We start from the raw sequence: 23,990 nt of genomic DNA on the forward strand, positions 1-23,990 counted from the left end.
TGCCACCAGTGATAAGATACAACTTCACTTCACCGCTTACATGGGCAGACAACTCCGTCATCCATTTCCAAATCAACACACCAGTCAACCCAACCACCAGAATCAACCTAGCAAGCCACAGCTAGAGAACAGTCTCAGAAGCAGACTGGTTCAATGCCCTCAAAATGGAACAACCCAACATCACCAACAACTTCAGTGAGGACATCACCAACTACAATAACTGGATCAAGAGCTGCACAGACTCGCGCCTGTCAAAACCAACAGACAAAGAAGAAGCAACAAATAAGTCAACTTGTAAGCAGATGACCTCAGAGAATCTAAATGTTACTGCAAACAGCTAGAAAGGAAATGAAAAAACAACCACAAGACCACTGCCAAAACCACAAGCAAGGCTGTGCTCAGTTGCAACCACCTACAACTAAGAAACTCCTTAAAAAGAGTACCAGCTAAAACCATTGAGATGTGCACCAATAGCTGCAAGGAAATCTTCTCTATTGTCAAAGAATGTACCGCCTCTGAAGCCAAAGTCAACAGCATAACCCCTCACAGGAAGTCTGTGACAACTTATGAAACTTCTTCCACAGCAAAATAGCTATTATCTACAGGAAATTAGAACACCAACCAGACCCCAGAAACCTTATCACCAACCTGCCCACCATCAACCGAGACAGACACTTTATAGAATGGAAAACACTTACCAGTGAAGACACATTAACAATCATGTAGATGGTCCACTATGGGCCCCACAGATCCATACCCCCACTACATCAGCAACATGGGAGGGTCACGGATCAGCAACACCCTCATCCACATTACCAACACCTCTATCAAATCTGCCACTTTCCTAAAGGAATAGAAACATGCCGCAGTCAACGTCCTCCTCAAAAAATCATCAGCCCACACAAACCAGCTGAGCAACTTCTGTCCCAGTGCACTGCTCCCCTGCCCAGCCAAAGTGATGGAGAAGGCCATCAACAACCGGTCATCTTGAACTACACCACCTTCTGGACCACATCCAATCAGGATTCAGAAATAACAATCACACTCACCTTGGCCACAGACGCCATATGAACCAGACTGGACCAAGGAGATGCCACAGCCCTCACCCTGCTTGACATGTCCTCAGAGTTCAACACAGTCTCTCCCTATATAGTTATCTGAAGACTCCACTACATTGGCTTCCACCAACTAGCCCTCAACTGGATAGGCTCCTTCCTCATGAGAACAACAAAGAGAGTCTGTCAACTACCCTGCACATCAGAATCCTGGAACCTGACCTGTGCAGTCCCTCAGGGCTCATCTCAACATCTACATGACTGTGCTTGCTAGTGACATCAGATTCCAAGTGATAACCAATATATTGTATGCTGATGACTCCCAACTCACTCCATCACTGACCAACAAAATAATCATTACCAGAACCAACTTCATTGATGGCATAATCAAGGCAGCAGAATGGATGAGAACTAACTGCCTGAAGCTCAGCTCTGACAAGATGGAGTGCTGGCCTCTGGAAAGCAGAACTCTACCTGGGACTCTACCCAGAGGCCATCAGAGCTAGGACCCACACCTAAACCCACCAAACTCGCTAGAATCCTGGGAATCATCCTGGAGGATAAACTTAACATGGCAGTGCAAGTCAATGCAATTAGCTACTCCGGATTCCAAATCCTACACATTCTATGCAGGATATTCAAATGGTTGCCCCAGAGCACCAGCTATACTGTCACACAAGCACTCATCACATGTAGACTTGATTATGGCAATGTACTCTATGCAGAGATTTCAAAACAGCTACTACACATATTCTAGACCACTAAGAACGCCGCAGCAAGACTCATTCTCAACCTCCCACATAGCACCCACATCTCACAATTCTTTGGAGAGTTCCACTGGCTCTTTATACATGAATGCAGACTATTTTAACTCCTCACACATGCATACAAAGCAATGCACAAAATTGGACCAGCCTACCTGAACAACCTCCGACACGTATGATCAGCACACACATGCAGAACTGGAGGTTGCTTATTTTCCTACATCACACCCAAATTCTGGAAAAACCTCCCTCAACACATCAGAGCCTCCTCCTCCCTTCCTGAATTCCACAATAAGGTAAAGCCCCCCCACCCCTCGCTGCCCTGAGGACACCCACCTCTGCAGGGCTTAAAACAAATATTATGGGGTACCATGCGGTCCCCCCACTTTTCCAGGGACTGCCACCTTCCTAGTGCTATACTAAAACAGTTAAGGGTGTCCATTTTGGACCCCCACACCCTAGGGACCACCACCTCCATGGGGCTATGCTCATTGGAGGGGGCCGTGTGCCCCCTCTCAAGAAGCCACTGATGGCCTTGGGGACCCCCACCCCCCAGGGCCAGCTCCTGCTATGCCCCAGGTTGCCCTCAACCGGGACATAGCTCTTTGCTTTTGCTTGATGGGAGCTGACACCTACCACCAAGCAAAAGCACACAAAGCCCGGTTTCTTCAAGAGAGAGCTGTCAAACAACTCTCCCTTGAAGCAAGCGGAGTTTTCATCTGTCACCCTGCATCCAAATATGCGTGCAGGGAAGACACATGAAAACATTGCTCCCACAAGCAGGGAGCCGCTATTAAATGGAGCTCCCTGCTTGTGGGAGTAATGCTGTCTGCCACAGGACGTTGGGAGCTAACTAGGACCACAGGGGCCTTGATGCTCCCCCGCGGTCCCACTCACACACCCACTCAGAGCCTTATGCCCCCACTCACATACCCACTCAGACATCCATGCACCCACTCACAGACTCACTCAGACCCTCGTGCACCCACTCACAGTCCCACTCACACCCTGACGAACCCACTCACACACCCACTCAGGCACTCATTCACCCACTCACAGACCCACTCAAACTCTCACATACCCAGTCATAGACTGACTGAAACCCTCAAGCACCCACTCACAGATCCACACAGACAGTGATGCACCCACTAAGGCATGGATGCACCCACTCTTACACCCAGACAGACACTCACACACCTACTCATAGACCCACTGACACTCTCGCTCACCCACTCACAGACCCACCAGAACAAAAAATGCTCATGCACCCACTCAAAGCCCCACACAGACACTGACACACTCTCTAAGACACTGATGCACCCACTCTCACACCCAGACAGACAGTCTCACAGCCACTATCACCCCAAAATGCACCCTTTCACACCTATTCTCACACTCAGAGAGACAGGCCGTGGCCAACTCCTACCATGCATGGCCAAAGGACCGTGCGCAACATGGGATTGGTGGCTAGGGGGGTTGGTTGCAGGGTCTGGTCGCAGGCCAGGCCCTGTGTCAAACCCCAGCCATGCACAACCTCAGGCCATGCACAGCAGTGGTTGGATAAACGTATTGTAATGAAAATTACTTTACGTTAGAAATTCACTGGGACGTTGTAGTTAGGAAATAGAATTTAAAAACCATACAAATTCACTTAAAAAACAAAGGTCACAGGGACATTATGATTAGGTACAAAACCATAGAAATTCACCTGTTATAGTAGTTATAGTTATAGTTATCTCAAGTAACTATAACTCGTGTCCTAAGGTAACTATAACTTGCACCCTCACCTTGCACTGGTAATTACTGGTAATTTGATAACATCATTGATAATGTCAATATAATATTTGCAGCAAATTCTTTGATGAAAAAAACTGTGCATGGTGTGAGTGCGAGTTATAGTTACCTTAGGGCACAAGTTATAGTTACTTGAGCTAAACCTAACTATAACAGGTGAATTTCTATGGTTTCAGTACGTTTAAAACATGAGCCTAACTATAATGCCCCTGTAATCTTTGTTTTTTTAAGTGAATAGATATAGATATATAGATAAATACACTTAGCTATTTACTTGATTGTTTTTGTTTCTGTTATTATTATTTTTCAAAATGTGGAAAATTATATAAATATAACTATACTATGTTTTAATATGGTTTTAGTTCTACGTTTTACATCTAAATTAAGTGTACATTAAAAATAAAACAAATGTTAACGTTTATTTTTACTATTTTACTATGTTAAATATTTTTATTGGCTGTATGTTTGTTTGTTAATTTGTATTATATTTTACTATTAACATTCATATTTAAAATATTTTTTAAATAGTATTATAATATATATATATATATATATATATATATATATATATATATATATATATATATATATATATATATATATATATTTATATATGTATATATATCTGTATATATATAGATATAGATATATAGATATATATATATATATATGTATCAAATAAAGGCCCAGTGAGGCTGCTGTGTGTCTAGTGTGTTGTGGAAATAAAGCAACTTTCTTTTACTTTTCCCCGTGTGAGAGGTGTATTTCTGGTTTGTGCATCATTGGATTTTGGGCTGGATTGCTCCTCCAGCCATCATGATCTTCCCCTGAGTGGTCTGGGCAAAGCTGGAGCTTCTTTGGTAAAAAAAAAATATATATATATGTAATTTTGAATAATTGATAACATGATTAAATAAACATTATAGTAGTTTTAATTAGAATTATGGGACAAAAATATATTTGCCAGCAACCTTCATGACACACTATTTGTATTCCCCGCTATTAATATTTACAATATTTTGTCAGTGAACCAAAATTAGAGTTACAATAGGAAAAGTATGTTTTAGAAAATTACCTTTTCCCTGCAGAAAGCTCCTAGAAGCTAGTTTGCCTTGTAATGTTATGCTTTGTGTATTTGTAAAGAGCACTATTACCAATGAGGGTATCCTGGCATTAGGCTGATGGCAGCTGCCTTGTCTGTGCTTCACCATAATCTGGCAAGAAAGCAATTCTCAATGCAGAACAATGGCTTAGGCCTGGTGACAAGGTGAGCTGAGTCTGGGACTGGTGATCCATATCAGCTTTAGAAGAGCACCTGGGAAGGTTCTAGGAACTTCATTTACTTGAAAGGAACAGAGGTGGAGCCTGCCCATAAATACTTTAGTGTAAGAGGAAACCCATGAAAGTGGAAGTCTTTGTTCCCTAGTCCCAGAGTAGTCAATTTGGCACCTGCCCAATGGAAGGTAAGATGGGTACAGAACTAATTTGATGTAGCTTAAGAGGAGAGAGCTGCTCATTTTCCTAAACTCACCCCTGCTTGCACAAATGCTCCCTCCAAGGGCAGAAGGCCTGTGGCATTTTGGATTTCCCTTAGACTGGTGCACTCTACGATAGTTTGTATTAAGGCAAACAGGACATTCTGTAAAAGTGGATTTACCCCTGGAAACGTTTTTCCCATTGGTTAGGGAGTGTTTAGGAGTCACCCTCACCCACTGACTAGTGATACCTACAAAGCTGGCACCTCACCCTCAGCTCCTCAAAACATTCTCTGGACCTGGAATAGATGGAGGACTGTACCTGCAGTTTGAGACCTGGGAGGAGACCAGAAGGGCTGGTTGCATGCCCACTTGTACCCAGGATGAAGAAGTGGGCTCCAATGGTTTGTTGGCGGACCTCTTGTGTGGCTACAAGGACACAAGCTGCAAGAATACTTTTTTCCTGGAGTAACCATTGACCAGTTGCAACTCAACAAGTATGAGACCCTGCTTGTAGTCTTTGCTGGACTAAAGGGCTGATTACGAGTTTGGCGGTCGAATCACCAGATCACCAAGGTGGCGGTCTCAAAAAGACCGGTGCACCGGCGGTCTCCAGACCGCTGCATTATGATGTATGCAGGCTGAACCTCCGACTGCCAAAACAAATGGCTGCCATCAGCTGCGCAGTGGGATGCAATCTTGCAGGGGCACACTCTGTCAGTATCAAGGCCACGTGGAACTGTCAAGCCCATTACAAAAACATAATCAACTGTGTTGTCTCCTTGTGGTGGTCAGCTGATGGCGGCCTACTGCCATGGTACGCATTCAGCAAAGCAACAGACAAGTGCCCATTGGATGGATTAAAAAACAACACAGCTGGCATACATTGGCCCAGTGGACACACCTACAAATGACACTACAAAACATACCCCTTCCTAGTCCCTGATCCTTTGCCTTTCCATTGCAGGAGAGAGACCAGATGCCATCATTTTTCTCAACTTTGATAGATAAGGCACCTCTTTTTTCTGCATCCCATTTAACACCTTTCACACGCTTTTGTCCATTTACTCCCTATACCACGATTTTTGTTAAGTAAGTCCCTGTCACCCACTTTAATTTACATCCATCCCACATCCCAAAAATCCCTGTTTTTCTGAAGATGAGTTGAGAGTCATGGTAGATGAAATCATAAGAGTGGACCCACAATTGTTTGGAGCACACGTCCAGCATACTACTTTCAGTAGGAAAATGGAAATGTGGCAAAGGACAGTCGACAGAGTGAATGCAGTAGGCACCACCCTGTGCACAAAGGAGGGCATTAGGAAGAGGTGGAACAACCTGAGGGGTAAGGTACATTCTTTGGCCTCCAGGAAACACATGAAGTCCCTGAAGACTGGTGGTGGCCCTCCCAGTGCCACATAACCACTCTTTTCCTGGGTGGGGAAGGTCTTGGCAATCCTGCACTCTGAGGGCTTAACTGGAATAGCTGGTGGATTGGAGTCTGATAAGTTACAACAGAAAAACTGTCACAAATCTTCAATGTCTGCGATGCTCCCATCTCACTCTGTTGTTCATCTACTTTCCCAACGTGCAGTACCCAGAATTGCAGAGATGTAAGTTTGTCAATGTGCATTGTCATACATAACATCACATGTATCAATCCCTGTTACATGCGTTGGACTTTTTTGCTTATGCAGGGTCATCCCCAATATTTTTGCCTCCTGCCTTCTATTTTTTCTGCAACACAAAAGGATGATGGACAGAGTGCTGAACAATGCAAACACTCACCCCCAGTCACAGATCTGGGTTTAATCCATCGTTCTTTTGCTCACCATGCCACCCCAGTTTGGACCCAGCCATATGCAAATCAGTCTTGAACCTGTTCCCTCATGGGAACAGTCCAGCCCGAACTGCCAAGCCTCTTTTTTCTGACCTGTTGCTATTGGCCTTTGAACTCTGAACACTTTACCCCTGCTAACCAGTGCTAAAGTGCATATACTCCCTGTGTAAATTGTATCTAATTGGTTTATCCATGATTGGCATATTTGATTTACTAGTAAGTATCTAGTAAAGTGCACTAGAGGTGCCAGGGCCTGTAAATCAAATGCTACTAGTGGGCTTGCAGCACTGGTTGTGCCACCCACATAAGTAGCTCTGTAATCATGTCTCAGACCGGCCATTGCAGTGTCTGTGTGTGCACCTTTAACTGTAAATTTGACTTGGTAAGTGTACCCACTTGCCAGGCCTAAACCTTCCCTTTTCTCATATGTAAGGCACCCCTAAGGTAGGCCCTAGGTAGCCCCAAGGGCAGGGTGCAGTGTATGGTTCAGGTAGGACATATGACAGTGAAATATTGCTAAATTATTTTTTTAATGTTGCAATGCCTGTCCCTCTCATAGGTTAACATGGGGGCTACCTTTAAATCAGATTAAAGTGTAGATTCCCTTTGGGAGCGGATGGACATGTGGAGTTTGGGGTCTCTGAGCTCACAATTTAAAAATACATCTTTTAGTAAAGTTGATTTTAAGATTGTGGGCCTGATTCAGACCTTGGCGGGCGGCCGAGGCCGCCCGCCAAGGTCCCGCCGACAAATGACCGCACCGCGGTCAAAAGACCGCGGCGGCCATTCATACATTTCCGCTGGGCCGGCGGGCGCTCTCCAAAAGAGCGCCCGCCGGCCCAGCGGAAATGCCCCTGCAACGAGGATGCCGGCTCCGAATGGAGCCGGCGGAGTTGCAGGGGTGCGACGGGTGCAGTGGCACCCGTCGCGTATTTCAGTGTCTGCATAGCAGACACTGAAATACTTTGTGGGGCCCTCTTACGGGGGATCCTGCAGTGCCCATGCCATTGGCATGGGCACTGCAGGGGCCCCCAGGGGCCCCGCGGCACCCCCTACCGCCATCCTGTTCCTGGCGGGAGACCCAGTAGACGGTAGGGGGTGTCAGAATCCCCATGGCGGCGGAGCGCGCTCCGCCGCCATAGAGGATTCTGCAGGGCAGCGGGAAACCGGCGGGAGACCGCCGGTTTCCCGCATCTGACCGCGGCCGAACCGCCGCGGTCAGAATGCCCTGCGGGGCACCGCCGGTCTGTTGGCGGTGCTCCCGCCGACCCTGGGGGTCAGAATGACCCCCTGTGTGTTTGAAAATGCCACTTTTAGAAAGTGAGCATTTTCTTGTTTATACCATTTCTGTGACTCTGCCTGGTTGTGGATTCCCTGTCTGGGTCAGTTTGACAGTTGGGCTGGTTGCACCTCACACTAGACAGTGACACAAAGGGAGCTGGGGTGTAGCCTGCATATCCTGATGAGCCATCTGTGCTAGGAGGGAGGGGAGGATGGTCACTCACACCTGAAAGGGCTGTTAATGCCCTCACAAAATGCAGTCTCTAACCCCCTGGTGAGTGTCTGGGGCCTGGCCTGGGCAAGGCAGGATTTCACATTCCAAAGAGACTTTACTTTGAAGTAGGCCTACTTCAAAGGAGAAATTGGGTATAAGAAGGGCACCCAAAACCACAGACTTTAGAAACACTTCTGGAACCAAGAGGAACCTCTGCCTGGAGAAGAGCTGAATAGCTGAGGAAGAAGAGCTGCCCTGCCTGTGACTGTGCTTTGTGGAGCTGTCCTGCAGTTGCTGCTTCTGACAGAGTAAGAGAGCAAAGACTGGTCTTTGTGTGCCTTCCATCTTGAGAAGAAATCTCCAAGGGCTTGATCTAGAGCTTGCCTCCTGTTGTTTGAAGTCTCAGGGACAGCAAAGACTTCTCTCCACCAGCACCTGGGGTCTCTGGAGAGACTCCTACTCTGCCCTGAAGTGCCCATCCAGTTCCTGGGACCCTGAAAGGAGAAGCTGGCAGCCTAAAGACAAGGAAATCCACGCACAGAGCGCCGTGCGGGGAAAAGATTGACGCGACTCCGATCTGCGGCTAAAAAAAGGACACGCCGCCCGCTCCGCAGCTGAGAAAACGATGCTCGCAGGAAACGCGACTGAAGAATCGACGCACGGAGTAGGAGAAACGACGCACAGCTTCGCTGACGGAGGCTGGGAGATCACAACCTGCTCTGCGGGGTTTTCAGATCATCGTGTGGCTGGATTTCTGACACACGTACCGCTCTGCAGAGTTATTTTTGACGCACACCCGCCCGTGCGGGGTTATTTTTGATGCACGCCAGGTACAATTTCACGTTAGCAGTGCTAGTGTGTGTTTAAAACTACTTAAAGACTCTTTTTGCATTTTTATTGATAACTTGACTTGTATTTTGTGGATTTTTGTTGTTTTGGTCTTGTTTTGTTTAGATAAATATTTCCTATTTTTCTAAAAATGTGTTGTGTCATTTTGGAGTGTTTTCGTTAAGTTACTGTGTGTGTTGGTACAAATACTTTACACCTATCACTCTGAAGTTAAGCCTACTGCTCTGCCAAGCTACCAAGGGGGTAAGCAGGGGTTAGCTGAGGGTGATTCTCTTTTACCCTGATTAGAGTGAGGGTCCTTGATTGAACAGGGGGTGACCTGACTGTCAACCAAAGACCCCCTTTCTAACAAATGCCTATGGATTGGGGTCTGTAAGCATTTCAATATCAAAAGACAATCCCAGGGCATGTAAACGTATGGTCCAACCTAACTGCAGTGTGACAACAGATCTGTAAGACTAAACATTAGTCAAGTGTTGGAAAGTGAAGAGAGATGAACATGACTACAATTACCAGGAGGTCTATTTCTGTACCTCAAGCTAACAGGCCTTTTTCCACTTGCCCAAATACAACTGTGTGCCATCTCTCAAATGATGTACCCTCCTCTGGGAGTTTAGCATTTGTGTAATGTGGAGAGTCAGCAAGGAACATGACAACAACTACCTGGAGGCCCTGTTTTCACACCTCAAACCAACAGCCTTTGCTGCACTTGTCAAAATACACCTGGGTGTCATCTCTTGAATTATGTTCTGTCCCCTGGAAGTTTAGCATATGTGTAGTGTGGGGAGTCAGCAAGTGACATGACTACAACTACCTGGAGACCCCGTTTCTGTACCTCAAACCAGCAGGCCTTTGACCACTTGTCCAAATACACCTGTGTGCCATCTCACAAATGATGCACCCTCCACTGGGAGTTTAGCGTTTGTGTACTGTGGGGTGTCAGCAAGTGACATGACTACATCTACCAGGAGGCCGTGTTTCTGTACAGCAAACCAGCAACCCTTTTTGCAGTTGTCCAAATACACCTGTGTGCCATCTCTAAAATGATGTGCCCTTTCCTGGGAGTTTAGCATTTGTGTAGTGTGGGGAATCAGCAAGTGACCTGCCTACAACTACCAATAGGCCCTGTTTCTGTACCTCAAACCAACAGCCCTTTTTGCAGTTGTCCAAATACACCTGTGGACCATCTCTTAAATGATGTACCCTCTCCTGGGAGTTTAGCATTTGTGTAGTGTGGGGAAGCAGCAAGTGACATGACAACTACCTGGAGGCCCTGTTTCTGTACCTCAATCCAACAGCCCTTTCTGCACTTGTCCAAATACACCTGGGTGCTATCTCTCATATGATGTCAACTCATATAGGAGTGAACAATCTACATATCATGTTCAACTCAGAGATGTGTCTGTCTGCCTAACTTGCTCTTGTCATGGTATTCCAATGTGAAACTATTGAGGGCAGGAATTACACTTTGCCAAGTTTGTGCATCAAATATTCCTCTGGCATTAAGCTGCTTCATCAGATCGGTAGTGCCAGTTGACACATTGACTCTGCACTGCTCATATGATGACTACAGTGATAACAGTGAGTCTCACTGTGCCCAAAACAACACTTCCCACCCCAGTTGTGCCAAGCACAGTTGCTACCATTTCGTACTCCCCAATCCTGGATCCTGAGGTGCAAATCAACCATCCTGACACTGAGGGTCCAGAACACCGTTGGAGGGTGCACCCTGTGCCGAGGGCACAGGCTCGTGGGGGTAGGGTCTGTGGGAGAGATGCTGTGGGCCAGCAGAGTGAGGCCACTGGGGCCACTCATGACCAGAATACCATCAGCAAAGTTTTGGGGGTCTATCAGGAGTCCCAAGGCGAGATTTACCATGTGCTAACCAAACTCTGGGAAATCATGCAGCTGCAGAGGGACATGACCCAACAAATTGAGGACCATAATTTTAACATGGCCATCCTAACAGGGATGCTGATGGACATCACTGCAACCTCGAGCAGGTTTTGCCTGTTCAGACGGAGCTGCTTTATTAGGTCACATTCTTCCATGGTCTGTAGGCTGGATGTGGTCGCATCTTCCCTCTCCCAGGGTTCGTATCTGTGGAATAAAATTAATTGGAGCATTAGTCTCTGTGCCCAGACTAACATATTTGATGAGTAAGACTAAAGTCATGTGACAAAACATTACTGACTGGAATTACATTGCACCCATTGTACATCAAAACTGTCTACTACTCAAGGTCCACCTATGATCGCCATGGTTGTCTAAACATGGGTCTACAACATATGTGCACGTAACACACCTATCTGTTCCTCTTGTGCCCCTTGATATTGCAAAGTATGTTCCGACAGCCAAAAATACATTCACAAGTGGGGTACAGTGCACTGTTTTTTTTTGGCATCTGTGACCAGCAACGGACTATACTGATGATTCTATAGGAAAATCTACATATCAAGGGAGCTTTACATCTGTTGAGATGTTAGTACACATTAATAGATGTTGTGACACATTTAACAATAATCAGAACTGTAGTTTCAACTGCCAAAATGGCTGATGCCTGACTTTGTTGGCCACCCGGTGGGCGGTTCCAACAGGGGTGGACACAGATATAGGATAACGTTGTTGACTTTGATGGTCGTGACCGTCGAAGGTGATGACCATGTATTTGGCTCACATGTACGCCGCAGTTTGAAAAATAACCTACTTGACTCCTGACACTGCTGCCATCAACACCTCCACCACTTCAGCTGCTGTGTGCCGCCTCTGGGAGAATCATACCAGGACAAGCAGGTGAAAGGGCCCCTGACTTGTCTGAGAGGAGCTGGAGAAACCTGTGGAGTAGGTCCTTCCCCTGTATGGTCAGCTTTATGGCTCAACCGAAAAACAGGTAACTATCTCACATACATATTTGACTATGTTCAAAAACATCCTTTCCTTCCTCAAAGCTAAAATGTGCCTGAGTTCTAGTGAGGTATTTGGGTGCCTGTTGCCACAATCTGTAGTCCACACATATGACGTACAGGTTGTGGATTGTGGAGCCCTGTACTCTGAGTTTTTTTAATTATCAATATGTTGTTTGATGTGAAATAAGCCCTAGATCCCCCTTGTGTTGCGTTCATATAAATCTGCAAGTAAACTTTACAGCCAAACAATGATATGTCTGATGGTCTGATGATGGTAAATAACACAGTAAATGTACTTTCATTACAGCATGTGCTGTGTATGTATACTGTTGAATCAGTTGAGGATGATGTTAGCAATGTGTAAAGTCCCAAAAATCACTCAGCCCAGATCAGGCCTTGTCGAACTGTGTTTGATCCATGGGTATTGTGATTGGACAACTTTCACTCATGCAATTGAAGTTGTCTGTGATTCTGATTTTCCTGTGTGCAAATGTTTACAGTTCATGTATCATGCATGCGTGTGATGTTGCAAATGTTGGAGGCACTTTGGAGGACGTTGTGGCTGGGGGCTTCTGTATATTATGTTAATGTTTTGTAATCCAAGCTGTTGTTCAAGTGTGTTCAGGCACATGGACTGATTCTGTTAGCATTCGTCATTTCACCATCATCACAGGCAAGTGGAGGAGACAAGGACGACAACAGTGGGGAAGCAGCTGGCCACAGTACCTCTGGGCACTAAACATTAGACATGGAGGGACACTGTGGCCCAGAGGGTGAGGGGAGTGCCACAAAGGAGTCTGGCTCCACATCATCTTCTTCTAAGTTAACCTCCAGTGGACACTCCCTAGTGGTGGTGGAACACTCAGGACCTGCACCTGCTCCATCCTTGTTCACCTCCCCCAGTTCCATCTGCACCGTCCCTGTTGTTCTCCACCCAGTTGGCCTGGCCCCCTGCCTCAAGGGAGTAGCTGTCTTCTTCATGCCAGGTACCTACTCCCTGCTGCTCTGAGTGAGGAGGCTATTGACCTCCTTAGGACCATCTCTGTGGGTCAGACTATCACTCTGAATGCCTTCCAGGTGCAGGACACCAGGCTCCAACAGATAGTTGCATACCAGGAAGGCATTCACAGTGCTATGTCTGCCCTACAGAGATCTTTTCAGGCTCTGGCCTCCTGTCTCATGGCAGCCTTCCACCACCCCCACAATCCTTCTCCCCACTACCTTCCTCTTCATTATCCAATTCAAAGTACATTCACACATAGGCATGCACACACCTCAGCAGCCACAAGCAGCTCACATAAACACAAACACCACAAGCATGCAAGCACTCAACAGTCACTCACTCCACTCACAACCACAACCACATCCACCACACACCCGGACACCACCCCAACACCACAGCAACAGCCACCTCATCCACCACCCCCCCAGACACCACCCCAAAACCCACAGACACAGCAACCATATCCACCATACTCCCAGACACCACCAAAGCACCCACAAACATATCCACCATCCCCCACCTTACCCATCACATCCATGACCCAGCCCACCAAGAGAAGCAAACGCCCACACTCACACACACAACAGACACCATCAAAACACACTTCAGACACTCACACACCAGCACCAATAACACGCAAATCAACAGCTGACAAAAGCACTTCCTCAACCTCCCAAACCCTAATTCCTCCTGTACATCCTCCCAATTTTCCCAAAGAAAGTTTCCTGTTTGGCCTTGCCTGTACCCACGTGAAACTTCTCCTCCCGAAGGAAAAAGGCCCCTACCCACACCGCAACCCATCCCTTCCCTGTCCAAGACCTCCCATGTGACACCTTCCTCTCCAGACCCAGCCATAACCCACCCAAAACCCCAAAAGAAGTTGAACCCTCCCAAAGTGAAGCCCACCCTTCCAAGACCAAACCCATCCATCCAAAACCCAACCCCACCCCACCCAAGGGTGATCATTGAGGTGCCTGGAATCTCCACTAGATAACCCTTAGATAACCCTTACTGTGGAGGTTCCTGTGGCAGTGATTTGTGAGGCAAGTTATGGGGCACAGCAGTGTGCTCAGCACACGTTTTACCAAGGACTGGCCATTGACCTTTTCTCCATTTTGAGAGTATTGTAAATAAAGTTCAGTTAATTTCTTTGCTACACAATGGTCCTGCCATTACGTTTCTGCCTTTTTGATTTTCATTAATAATTTTCGATGTATGACTACCATTGTGTCTGTTTCACCCTGAATGATGAGCTATTTCATGTGGTTGGCTGATCTGACTTTGCAACCAGTGCTGGAGTCACCAGGACAAAGGGAAGTGTTCGATCGGTGGATGCTTGGGAAGTAACTCAACTGGGTTGGCATTACATTGAGTGTTTTTTCATATGGTATGTATTCCTTATTGGCTTGGCCAATGTCAACATCTATAGGGCTACATTTCTCCCTCGATGTAGATTTGACATTTATTTAATGTGTGCAAGCTAGAGGTTTGTTTATCCACACATGGAGGGTGTTTAATGGTGCTATCTTCCTATGCATTTGAATGGACAAGTGTTGATTTAAATGTGTGTACCTTACACCTACTTTATCTAAATGTGTGACCCATGCTGTTACTGGTGTATTTGCTTTCTAGACTTGCACTTACGCATTTGCCACATGGGCATGACACTTGGGTATAATATTGGCTGTCCCTGATATTCATCAGACCTCAATTCCTGTGCAAATAGTGTTTTTGAGGCATGTGCAAAGTGAAATGTGTCCCAGGGCAGCAGCCGTCCTTAGGTCCCCCTGATGCCACCATACGTATTCTGTAGGGACTGTTTACATTGTGTGCTTTGGATGTTTGTCACTCACATTATTCTTCATCCCATTTACCTTACATTCTCTCACAATGTGGGTGATATGTGGGAGTCCATTACAAGGATTTTGCAGGGAAGGTGGGTTTGGGTTCAATGACAAATCCAGGCAGATGTATATGTCCTGTCATGACAGGCCATGGTATGTGTATATTTTGAGGGTGTCACTTCAATGTGTAGGTGTGATATTGATGAGGATTTGCTGTTGACACACTGCTATGAATGTATCACTATCCTTGAAACTGGGATGTGCACACATGTCAAGTTGTATTGAGTGTGGCAGTGCACTGTCAGTGACCTGGCCAAAGGGAGTGCCATGGGACTGTGATTGCTGTGATCCGCCGTCCTGTAAGTTGTTTTTTCGCTTTTTCTGCGCCTCGCCACCGGCGCTTCTGCCCCCATTGTGCCCCCCTGATTGCCGTCTCCCCGATCATGTATTGTGCCATTATTGTATTTCTGATTGTGTGGTTTTCTTATTGTGACTGCCTTTAATTTTGCTCGTTTTCTGTGTTTTTGCCCCTTGTGCGCTCCCCGATCCCTGCCGCTGCCTCCCTGCGGCGCCGCCCCCTCGCGCCCCCATTTGCCGCTCCCTCCCGCCTCCCGCCTCCCAACTGCTCCTCCCTCCCCCCTCCCTTCTTAATGGCTGGCGCTGCGCGTCGCGAGTGAGCGAACTCTGACCTGTTTCAGGTCCTGAGCTCGCCCCCCACGACCGCAGCACCAACCTGCTGCCTCCTGCCTGTGTCCCCCGTCCACGCTGCCGTTTGCGTGTTCGAGGCCCTCCTCCACCCTCAGGCATCCTCCTGCGCCTCATCCCTGGTGGCTAGTGGGCTCACTTGACCCGTGTGCCGCTTCCGCCGTCCTGTAAGTTGTTTTTTCGCTTTTTCTGCGCCTCGCCGCCAGCGCTTCTGCCCCCATTGTGCCCCCCTGATTGCCGTCTCCCCGATCGTGTATTGTGCCATTATTGTATTTCTGATTGTGTGGTTTTCTTATTGTGACTGCCTTTAATTTTGCTCGTTTTCTGTGTTTTTGCCCCTTGTGCGCTCCCCGATCCCTGCCGCTGCCTCCCTGCGGCCCCGCCCCCCTCGCGCCCCCATTTGCCGCTCCCTCCCACCTCCCGCCTCCCAGCTGCTCCTCCCTCCCCCCTCCCTTCTTAATGGCTGGCGCTGCGCGTCGCGAGTGAGCGAACTCTGACCTGTTTCAGGTCCTGAGCTCGCCCCCCACGACCGCAGCACCAACCTGCTGCCTCCTGCCTGTGTCCCCCGTCCACGCTGCCGTTTGCGTGTTCGAGGCCCTCCTCCACCCGCAGGCATCCTCCTGCGCCTCATCCCTGGTGGCTAGTGGGCTCACTTGACCCGTGTGCCGCTTCCGCCGTCCTGTAAGTTGTTTTTTCGCTTTTTCTGCGCCTCGCCGCCGGCGCTTCTGCCCCCATTGTGCCCCCCTGATTGCCGTCTCCCCGATCGTGTATTGTGCCATTATTGTATTTCTGATTGTGTGTTTTTTTTATTGTGACTGCCTTTAATTTTGCTCGTTTTCTGTGTTTTTGCCCCTTGTGCGCTCCCCGATCCCTGCCGCTGCCTCCCTGCGGCCCCGCCCCCCTCGCGCCCCCATTTGCCGCTCCATCCCACCTCCCGCCTCCCAGCTGCTCCTCCCTCCCCCCTCCCTTCTTAATGGCTGGCGCTGCGCGTCGCGAGTGAGCGAACTCTGACCTGTTTCAGGTCCTGAGCTCGCCCCCCACGACCGCAGCACCAACCTGCTGCCTCCTGCCTGTGTCCCCCGTCCACGCTGCCGTTTGCGTGTTCGAGGCCCTCCTCCACCCGCAGGCATCCTCCTGCGCCTCATCCCTGGTGGCTAGTGGGCTCACTTGACCCGTGTGCCGCTTCCGCCGTCCTGTAAGTTGTTTTTTTGCTTTTTCTGCACCTCGCCGCCGGCGCTTCTGCCCCCATTGTGCCCCCCTGATTGCCGTCTCCCCGATCGTGTATTGTGCCATTATTGTATTTCTGATTGTGTGGTTTTCTTATTGTGACTGCCTTTAATTTTGCTCGTTTTCTGTGTTTTTGCCCCTTGTGCACTCCCCGATCCCTGCCGCTGCCTCCCAGCGGCCCCGCCCCCCTCGCACCCCCATTTGCCGCTCCCTCCCGCCTCCCGCCTCCCAGCTGCTCCTCCCTCCCCCCTCCCCCCTCCCTTCTTAATGGCTGGCGTTGCGCGTCCGCGCCGCTGGCGCGCCGCTGGCGCGCCGCTGGCGCGCCGGAGGCGCGCCAGAGGCAAGCCCGTCTGCGCTCGCCCGTGCCTGGACCGCGCCCAGCACCACCCCCCCTGGTCCTCGCACCCCCCGCGTCCGCTACTCAGCCAACGAACTCCGCGCTTTCAACACCGGCTCCTCCACGGAGTGCTTCCTGGCGTCCCCGAAGCACACTAAAGGACCTTTTTCCTGCCGCTCCTGCAACTTCTCCTGCATCAGAACGACAAAACCAACAATAGAATCACTCAACCCCAACCACCTGAACTGCATCCTCATCAACACCCGCTCCGCACGAAAACACGCCATCGAGCTCTGGGATTTGCTCGACTCCACTGCACCCGACGTGGCCTTCCTGACCGAAACCTGGTGGAACGACTCCTCGGCTCCGGACATCGCCATCGCCATACCGGACGGTTACAAAATCACCAAAAGAGACCGAACCAATGGAATCGGCGGCGGAATAGCCATCGCTCACAAAGCTACCCTCAAAATCCACACCCACACTGACGACACCCTCAAGACAGCCGAACACCTCCACTTCCAGATCCACACAGACCCCAACACGACCCTCAGAGGAACCCTCATATACCGCCCTCCAGGACCAAAAGCCCCCTTCAGCGACACCATCGCCGACCTCGCAAGCACCCACGCCCTCGCTTCCCCGGATTACATCCTCCTGGGAGACCTAAACTACCATATGGAAAATAACAACGACGTCAACACCGCAGCACTGACCTCCAACCTCCTCAACCTCGGACTCCGCCAGCTGGTCAACACTCCCACCCACATCGCTGGACACACCCTCGACCCCCTCTTCACCTCAATCAACCACATCTCTTTCAGCCACACCTCCGAACTCCACTGGACCGACCATCACTGCGTCCATTTCTCCTATAAGAAAATTACCGAGCAGCACCGCATCCATCTACCCCCCTACCGCCGCTGGGGCAAAGTCACCCAAGACCAACTGACCAGCACCCTCGTTAAAAACCCTCCACCCGACGCGACCGACCCAAGCACAGCCGCCATCAACCTCCATCAATGGATCCTCGACTGCGCCAACACCTTAGCCCCTCTCAAGAAGCCCACCGCCAACCAAGGAAAGAAAAAAACCAGCCTGGTTCACAGACGAACTGACCACCTCCAAAAGCCGTTGTCAGAAGCTCAAAAAGAAATAGATCCTAGAACGCACGCCCGACAACCTCGCCTCCCTCAAAGACGCAAACCGTGAACACCACCAACGGATCCGCGTCGCCAAGCGCGCCCACTTCACCGAACGCATCAACAACAACGCCCACGACTGCAAAGAACTCTTCGGCATCGTGAAAGAACTCTCAAATCCAAAAGCCAACGCCAACGACATCCCGCCCTCCCAGAAACTCTGCGACTACCTCTCCACCTTCTTCCACCAGAAAATCGCTACCATCCACAACAGCTTCAACACCGGCCCACCGCCAGATCCCCCCCCGACGTCTCCAACAGCGACTGCCGCCTCACCGCCTGGACCCACGTGGACGACGCAGAAACCATGGCAACCATGAACACCATCCACTCAGGCTCCCCCACGGACCCATGCCCTCATCATGTTTTCAACACAGCCAACGCCACCATCGCCCCCAAACTCCGCAAGATCATCAACCTCTCCTTCACTTCCGCCACCTTCCCGGACAGCTGGAAACACGCTGAAATCCAACCCCTCCTCAAGAAACCCAAGGCCGACCCCAACGATCTCAAAAACTTCCGCCCGATCTCTCTCCTCCCTTTTCCAGCAAAAGTCATCAAGAAGATCGTCAACACACAACTCACCCACTTCCTCGAAGACAACTCCATCCTGGACCCCTCACAATCCGGATTCAGACGAAACCACAGCACGGAGACTGCTCTCCTCGCCGCCACAGATGACATCAAACATCAAATGGACAACGGCGAAACCTCGGCCCTCATCCTCCTCGACCTATCAGCCGCTTTTGACACAGTCTGCCACCGCACCCTACTGACCCGCCTCCAGGAAGCCGGCATCCAAGACAAAGCCCTCCACTGGATCTCATCCTTTCTCTCCGACAGAACTCAGAGAGTCCGACTCTCCCCCTTTCGCTCCAAAGCCACCAACCTCATCTGCGGCGTCCCCCAAGGATCCTCCCTCAGCCCTACTTTGTTCAACGTCTACATGGCTCCCCTCGCAAAACTGGCCCGCCAGCATCACCTCAGCATCATCTCCTACGCCGACGACACCCAGCTCGTCCTCTCCCTGACCAAAGACCCACTCACCGCCAAAACAAACCTCCACGAAGGACTAAAATCCATCGCCGAATGGATGAACAACAGTCGCCTGAAACTCAACTCCGACAAGACGGAAATCCTCATCCTCGGGCGCTCTCCTTCGGCCTGGAACGACTCATGGTGGCCCGCCGACCTCGGACCCCCACCCACCCCTGCCAGCCACGCAAGAAACCTCGGCTTCATCCTCGACTCTGCACTCACCATGTCCAAACAGGTCAGCACCGTCTCCTCCTCCTGTTTCAACACCCTCCGCATGCTCCGCAGAATCTTCAAGTGGATTCCAACAGAGACCAGAAAGATGGTGACCCAAGCCCTCGTCAGCAGCAGACTTGACTACGGCAACGCACTCTACACAGGCATCCCAACCAAAGACATCAAACGACTCCAGCGTATCCAAAATGCCTCCGCCCGACTGATCCTCGACATACCCCGCCGATGTCACATCTCCCCTCACCTGAGGGAACTCCACTGGCTCCCGGTGGAGAAGAGGATCACCTTTAAACTCCTCACCCACGCTCACAAGGCACTTCACAACACCGGACCCTCCTACCTCAACTCCAGACTCAATTTCTACGCTCCAACACGTCAACTTCGATCCGCCAACCTCGCCCTCGCCGTCGTCCCCCGAATCCAGCGCAAGACCTGCGGCGGCAGATCCTTCTCCTTCCTCGCCGCCAAGTCCTGGAACTCTCTCCCCACATCTCTACGCCAGACCCAGGACCTCCTCGCCTTCAGGAGACTCCTCAAAACCTGGCTCTTCGACCGCTAACTGCAGCACACCTCCACCCCCCCCCTCCCCCCAGCGCCTCGAAACCCTGACGGGTACATAGCTTTATAAATATCGTGATTGATTGATTGATTGATTGACATATGTTGTACAACTCCAAACTAGGACCGGTGGCATATATTTGGGCCACGGAGCACACACCACATATCAGGTCAATGGCGGACCGTTGATTTGCTGTGTAGTTGAAGGATATGGGTAGGTGTTTGGCTTACCGTCGGTTGCGTCCAAGACAATGTTGATTTTGTGCACCATTGAGCACCACAACCAGTGGCAGAACCTGTAGGATCAGCTCAACACATTGTGTGGTGCAAGAGGGACACAAACTGGGCCATAAATATAGCCCTTAAGGTTTAAAAATTAAGTGCTCAGATCTGAGTCTATCAGTAACACTCTTCCCGCGTCATGAGGGAAAGACTCACAGAAGATTTTGCCAAGCTAAGGGGGTCAACCTACAGAGCTGTGAAATGATCAGGTCGGCAAAGTTCAGCCCTGGCAGCCAGACACCAGTGCATTAAGCACATGTACAATGCCTGGCTACCTGACCTGAACATGACCTTTTCTCAGCCTGGGAGGCACTCTTTATGTTTGCAAAAAAGGTGGAGAGTGGAGCCCCTCCACCCTTAAGATGGGTGATGCCTGATGTTAAACCTTACCTTTCATGAAATGCATAATCATTTCATACAATGATACATTTTGAGAGATGGATGAATTTCATTTGTTAACCCACAGAGCTGTGAAATGTTCAGATGGGAAAGTTCAGCCCTGGCAACCAGACACCTTTGCATTAAGCACATGTACAATGCCTGGCTGCCTAGCTTGAACATGACCTTTGCTCAGCCTGAGAGGCACTCTTTATGTTTGCAAAAAGGTGGGAAGTGGGGCCCCTCCACCCTTAAGACAGGCCCTGATGTTAAACCATCCCTTTCATCAAATGCATAATCAGCTCAAACAATGATACATTTTGAGAGAAGGATGGATTTCATTTGTTGTGTAAGTATTATTTTGGTCATGTACTGTATTGTAGAGGGACATTGAGACCGATGTATACTTGCCTGCTCCAGATATCTTGCCAGATTTACATTGATTTGCTCACCTAATCACTAACTACCCAATAAGAATTGATCAAAGTTTATGTTTGGAAGGTGGCATTTTGGAGGAGTTTAACCTGGTAACATGGTGTAATTGCTGTATTCAAACGTTTGGAACTAGTGGCAGGATTGCAGTTTCTTTTAGTGGAGCACTGTAGTGTAGGTGAACACCTGTAAACTCATACATCTGTATGTATGTCTGTATATCTTTTTCGTTTATTTTTTATACCAGAGATGCTATTCACACCTTGAAATTCATACCATTGAACATAATTCATTACATACTACATGCAAGTGGCATATAGAAAGGCATGTAGTAGATCGAACATGTTACATTAGGGAACCCACACCATTTTATCATCTCAGTCTGAACCCCTTCTGCTCCTAATCAAATCTACCCCTCAAGGGTGATCAGAAGTTTTATGCCTCAGCTTCTTCCGACGCCTGCAGACCCTCTGGATCCCCATCCCGAGGCTTGATTAATCACAGATCTGATACCACCCCTCTCTAGTTGTTGGGGGCTCATTTTCTAACCAGCTCTGATCTATTAATCACCTTGCCAAGGCTACTGCCACCATCATTAGACTGGTATTGTATGGATGGGGTGTCTGCACAAATCCAAGTACAATAGCATCAGGTGTTGGCTGAATACAAGTACCAGACCTGTGTCCAGTAATTGTGAATCACACCACATGTGATAAAACTATGCACTGTGTCAGCTCTGGGATTAAAACACCAGAAGCAGTTGGAGTAGGCAGTCTTTTTTAGGTATAATAAATTTTTTAATACATTTATAGCAGTGAACCTTTAATCAGGAGATATTAAGGTATTTATTACAATTTGAAATCCTAGTAATAAGATCTCCCCTTGGTCTGGACTCCATGCCTATTTCGACAGACCATCGAGCAGCGATGTGTTGTGAATTATCAACCATGACGATTAATCAACAATTGATACACATAGCAAATAAAGCCCTTCCAAACAGTGGGTGAGAATCATTCAAGAAGTGGAATAGGTAAGACAGAAAGCCCTCCATTCTTTGTCCTTGTGAGACAAATTCTTGAATTTAACAAAAATTAAAAAAGCCTGGCAGTTGGTATGGAAACTTGGATGAAACAGTATGGAAAGATTTGAGTGTACTACCCACAAATAACTGGCCAACACCTTGCAACTGAGTGTGAGACCATTGTTGTTCATGAAGATCGTGTGATAAAGTGGGTACCCAGGTTGTTCCAGAGTTCTGTATAGATCGTAAGCTTTGGTATTAATGTCTTCCCAGATGTTGACATATACGGTTAGCATTCTAAATCTTGTCTTTTTACAATTAGATGGATTGAAGAATACAAAATTATGCTAGATGGAAAGGGCGTAAAGGCCAATTGACTTGATATAGTGCCTTATCATGAAACGTTTGTGCTAAAAAAAGATGCCCTATAATAAAATTATAAATTTTTTTTTAAAGATGGTAAAGCCCAGCTCCCCCTTTAAGGTGGGAAGCTGCAGTTGAGTCAGAGCATGTTCCTTAGAATAGATTCTATTTAGAATTAGAGGACCAAATCCAACACGATTCAGAAACTGCCCATAAAATGCCCAGTCAATTATCTACTCAGCATCCATGAGTATCACCCCGGCCACCACCTCTTCCACAGAGTAGAGAGTGTCCCATATTGGTATGATGATTTATGTCCCTTTTAGGGACAAAGCCAAATTGCATGGGGCTGGCCTACTGCTCAATCCAGATGGAGATCAGGTCTGCTAAGATCTTACCATAAATCGTGTAGTCACTATTCATGTATATTTTCCTAGTAATGTTATGAAGGAAAGTCTTATTTTTATTAAAGGCACGGAAGCGAGTATTATGCTTATCTTTTCTTGCTTTAACCCCTTCTGTGCTGCGGACATAATGGTTAAGTCCCACGGCACAGTGCTCCTGTGCCGAGGACGTAACCATTACGTCCTCGGCACGGAGCCCGGAGGGAGCGCTAGCGCTCCCTCCGTGGGGTTCCCCCCACCCCCCCAAGACGGGGATGGAAGGGGAAGACCTTCCCCTTCCACCCCCGTCCCTCTACCCCCCCACGTAATGATATCAGTGCTGACATCATTACCCACTGCCGGTTGCACTGGAAGCCATTTGCTTCCAGTGCGGCGAAGAGGGAAACAGATGAGTTTCTCCTCCGGCGGGTGGGGGGTTTGGGCCAAAGAGGCACCGGGGGAAAGGAAAGGCTTTTCCTTTCCCCCGGTGTCTCTTTGAGCATTGCTGCTGCCCGATCGCATTGCGATCGGGCAGCAGGAATGCCCACTAGACGCCAGGGATTTTCCTTTTTTTTGTTTTAGTGTCCTGCTTGTGTGTCGGGAGCGGCCCCTTGGGCAAGGGTCGCTCCCATTTGGGGGGCATGTTTGAATGGCCATTTCTAGCCCCCTTGGGGTCAGATCAGCCTAATATTTGTATGCCGATTTGGGGGCAGAAGCCACTAGACGCCAGGGATTTTTTTATTTTATTTATTGTATAGTGATGTGTATGTGGGGACCGGCCCCTTGGGCAAGGGTCGCTCCCATTTGG

Source organism: Pleurodeles waltl, chromosome 9 (assembly GCF_031143425.1).
Source record: "Pleurodeles waltl isolate 20211129_DDA chromosome 9, aPleWal1.hap1.20221129, whole genome shotgun sequence".
In the NCBI taxonomy this organism is placed as follows: domain Eukaryota; kingdom Metazoa; phylum Chordata; class Amphibia; order Caudata; family Salamandridae; genus Pleurodeles; species Pleurodeles waltl.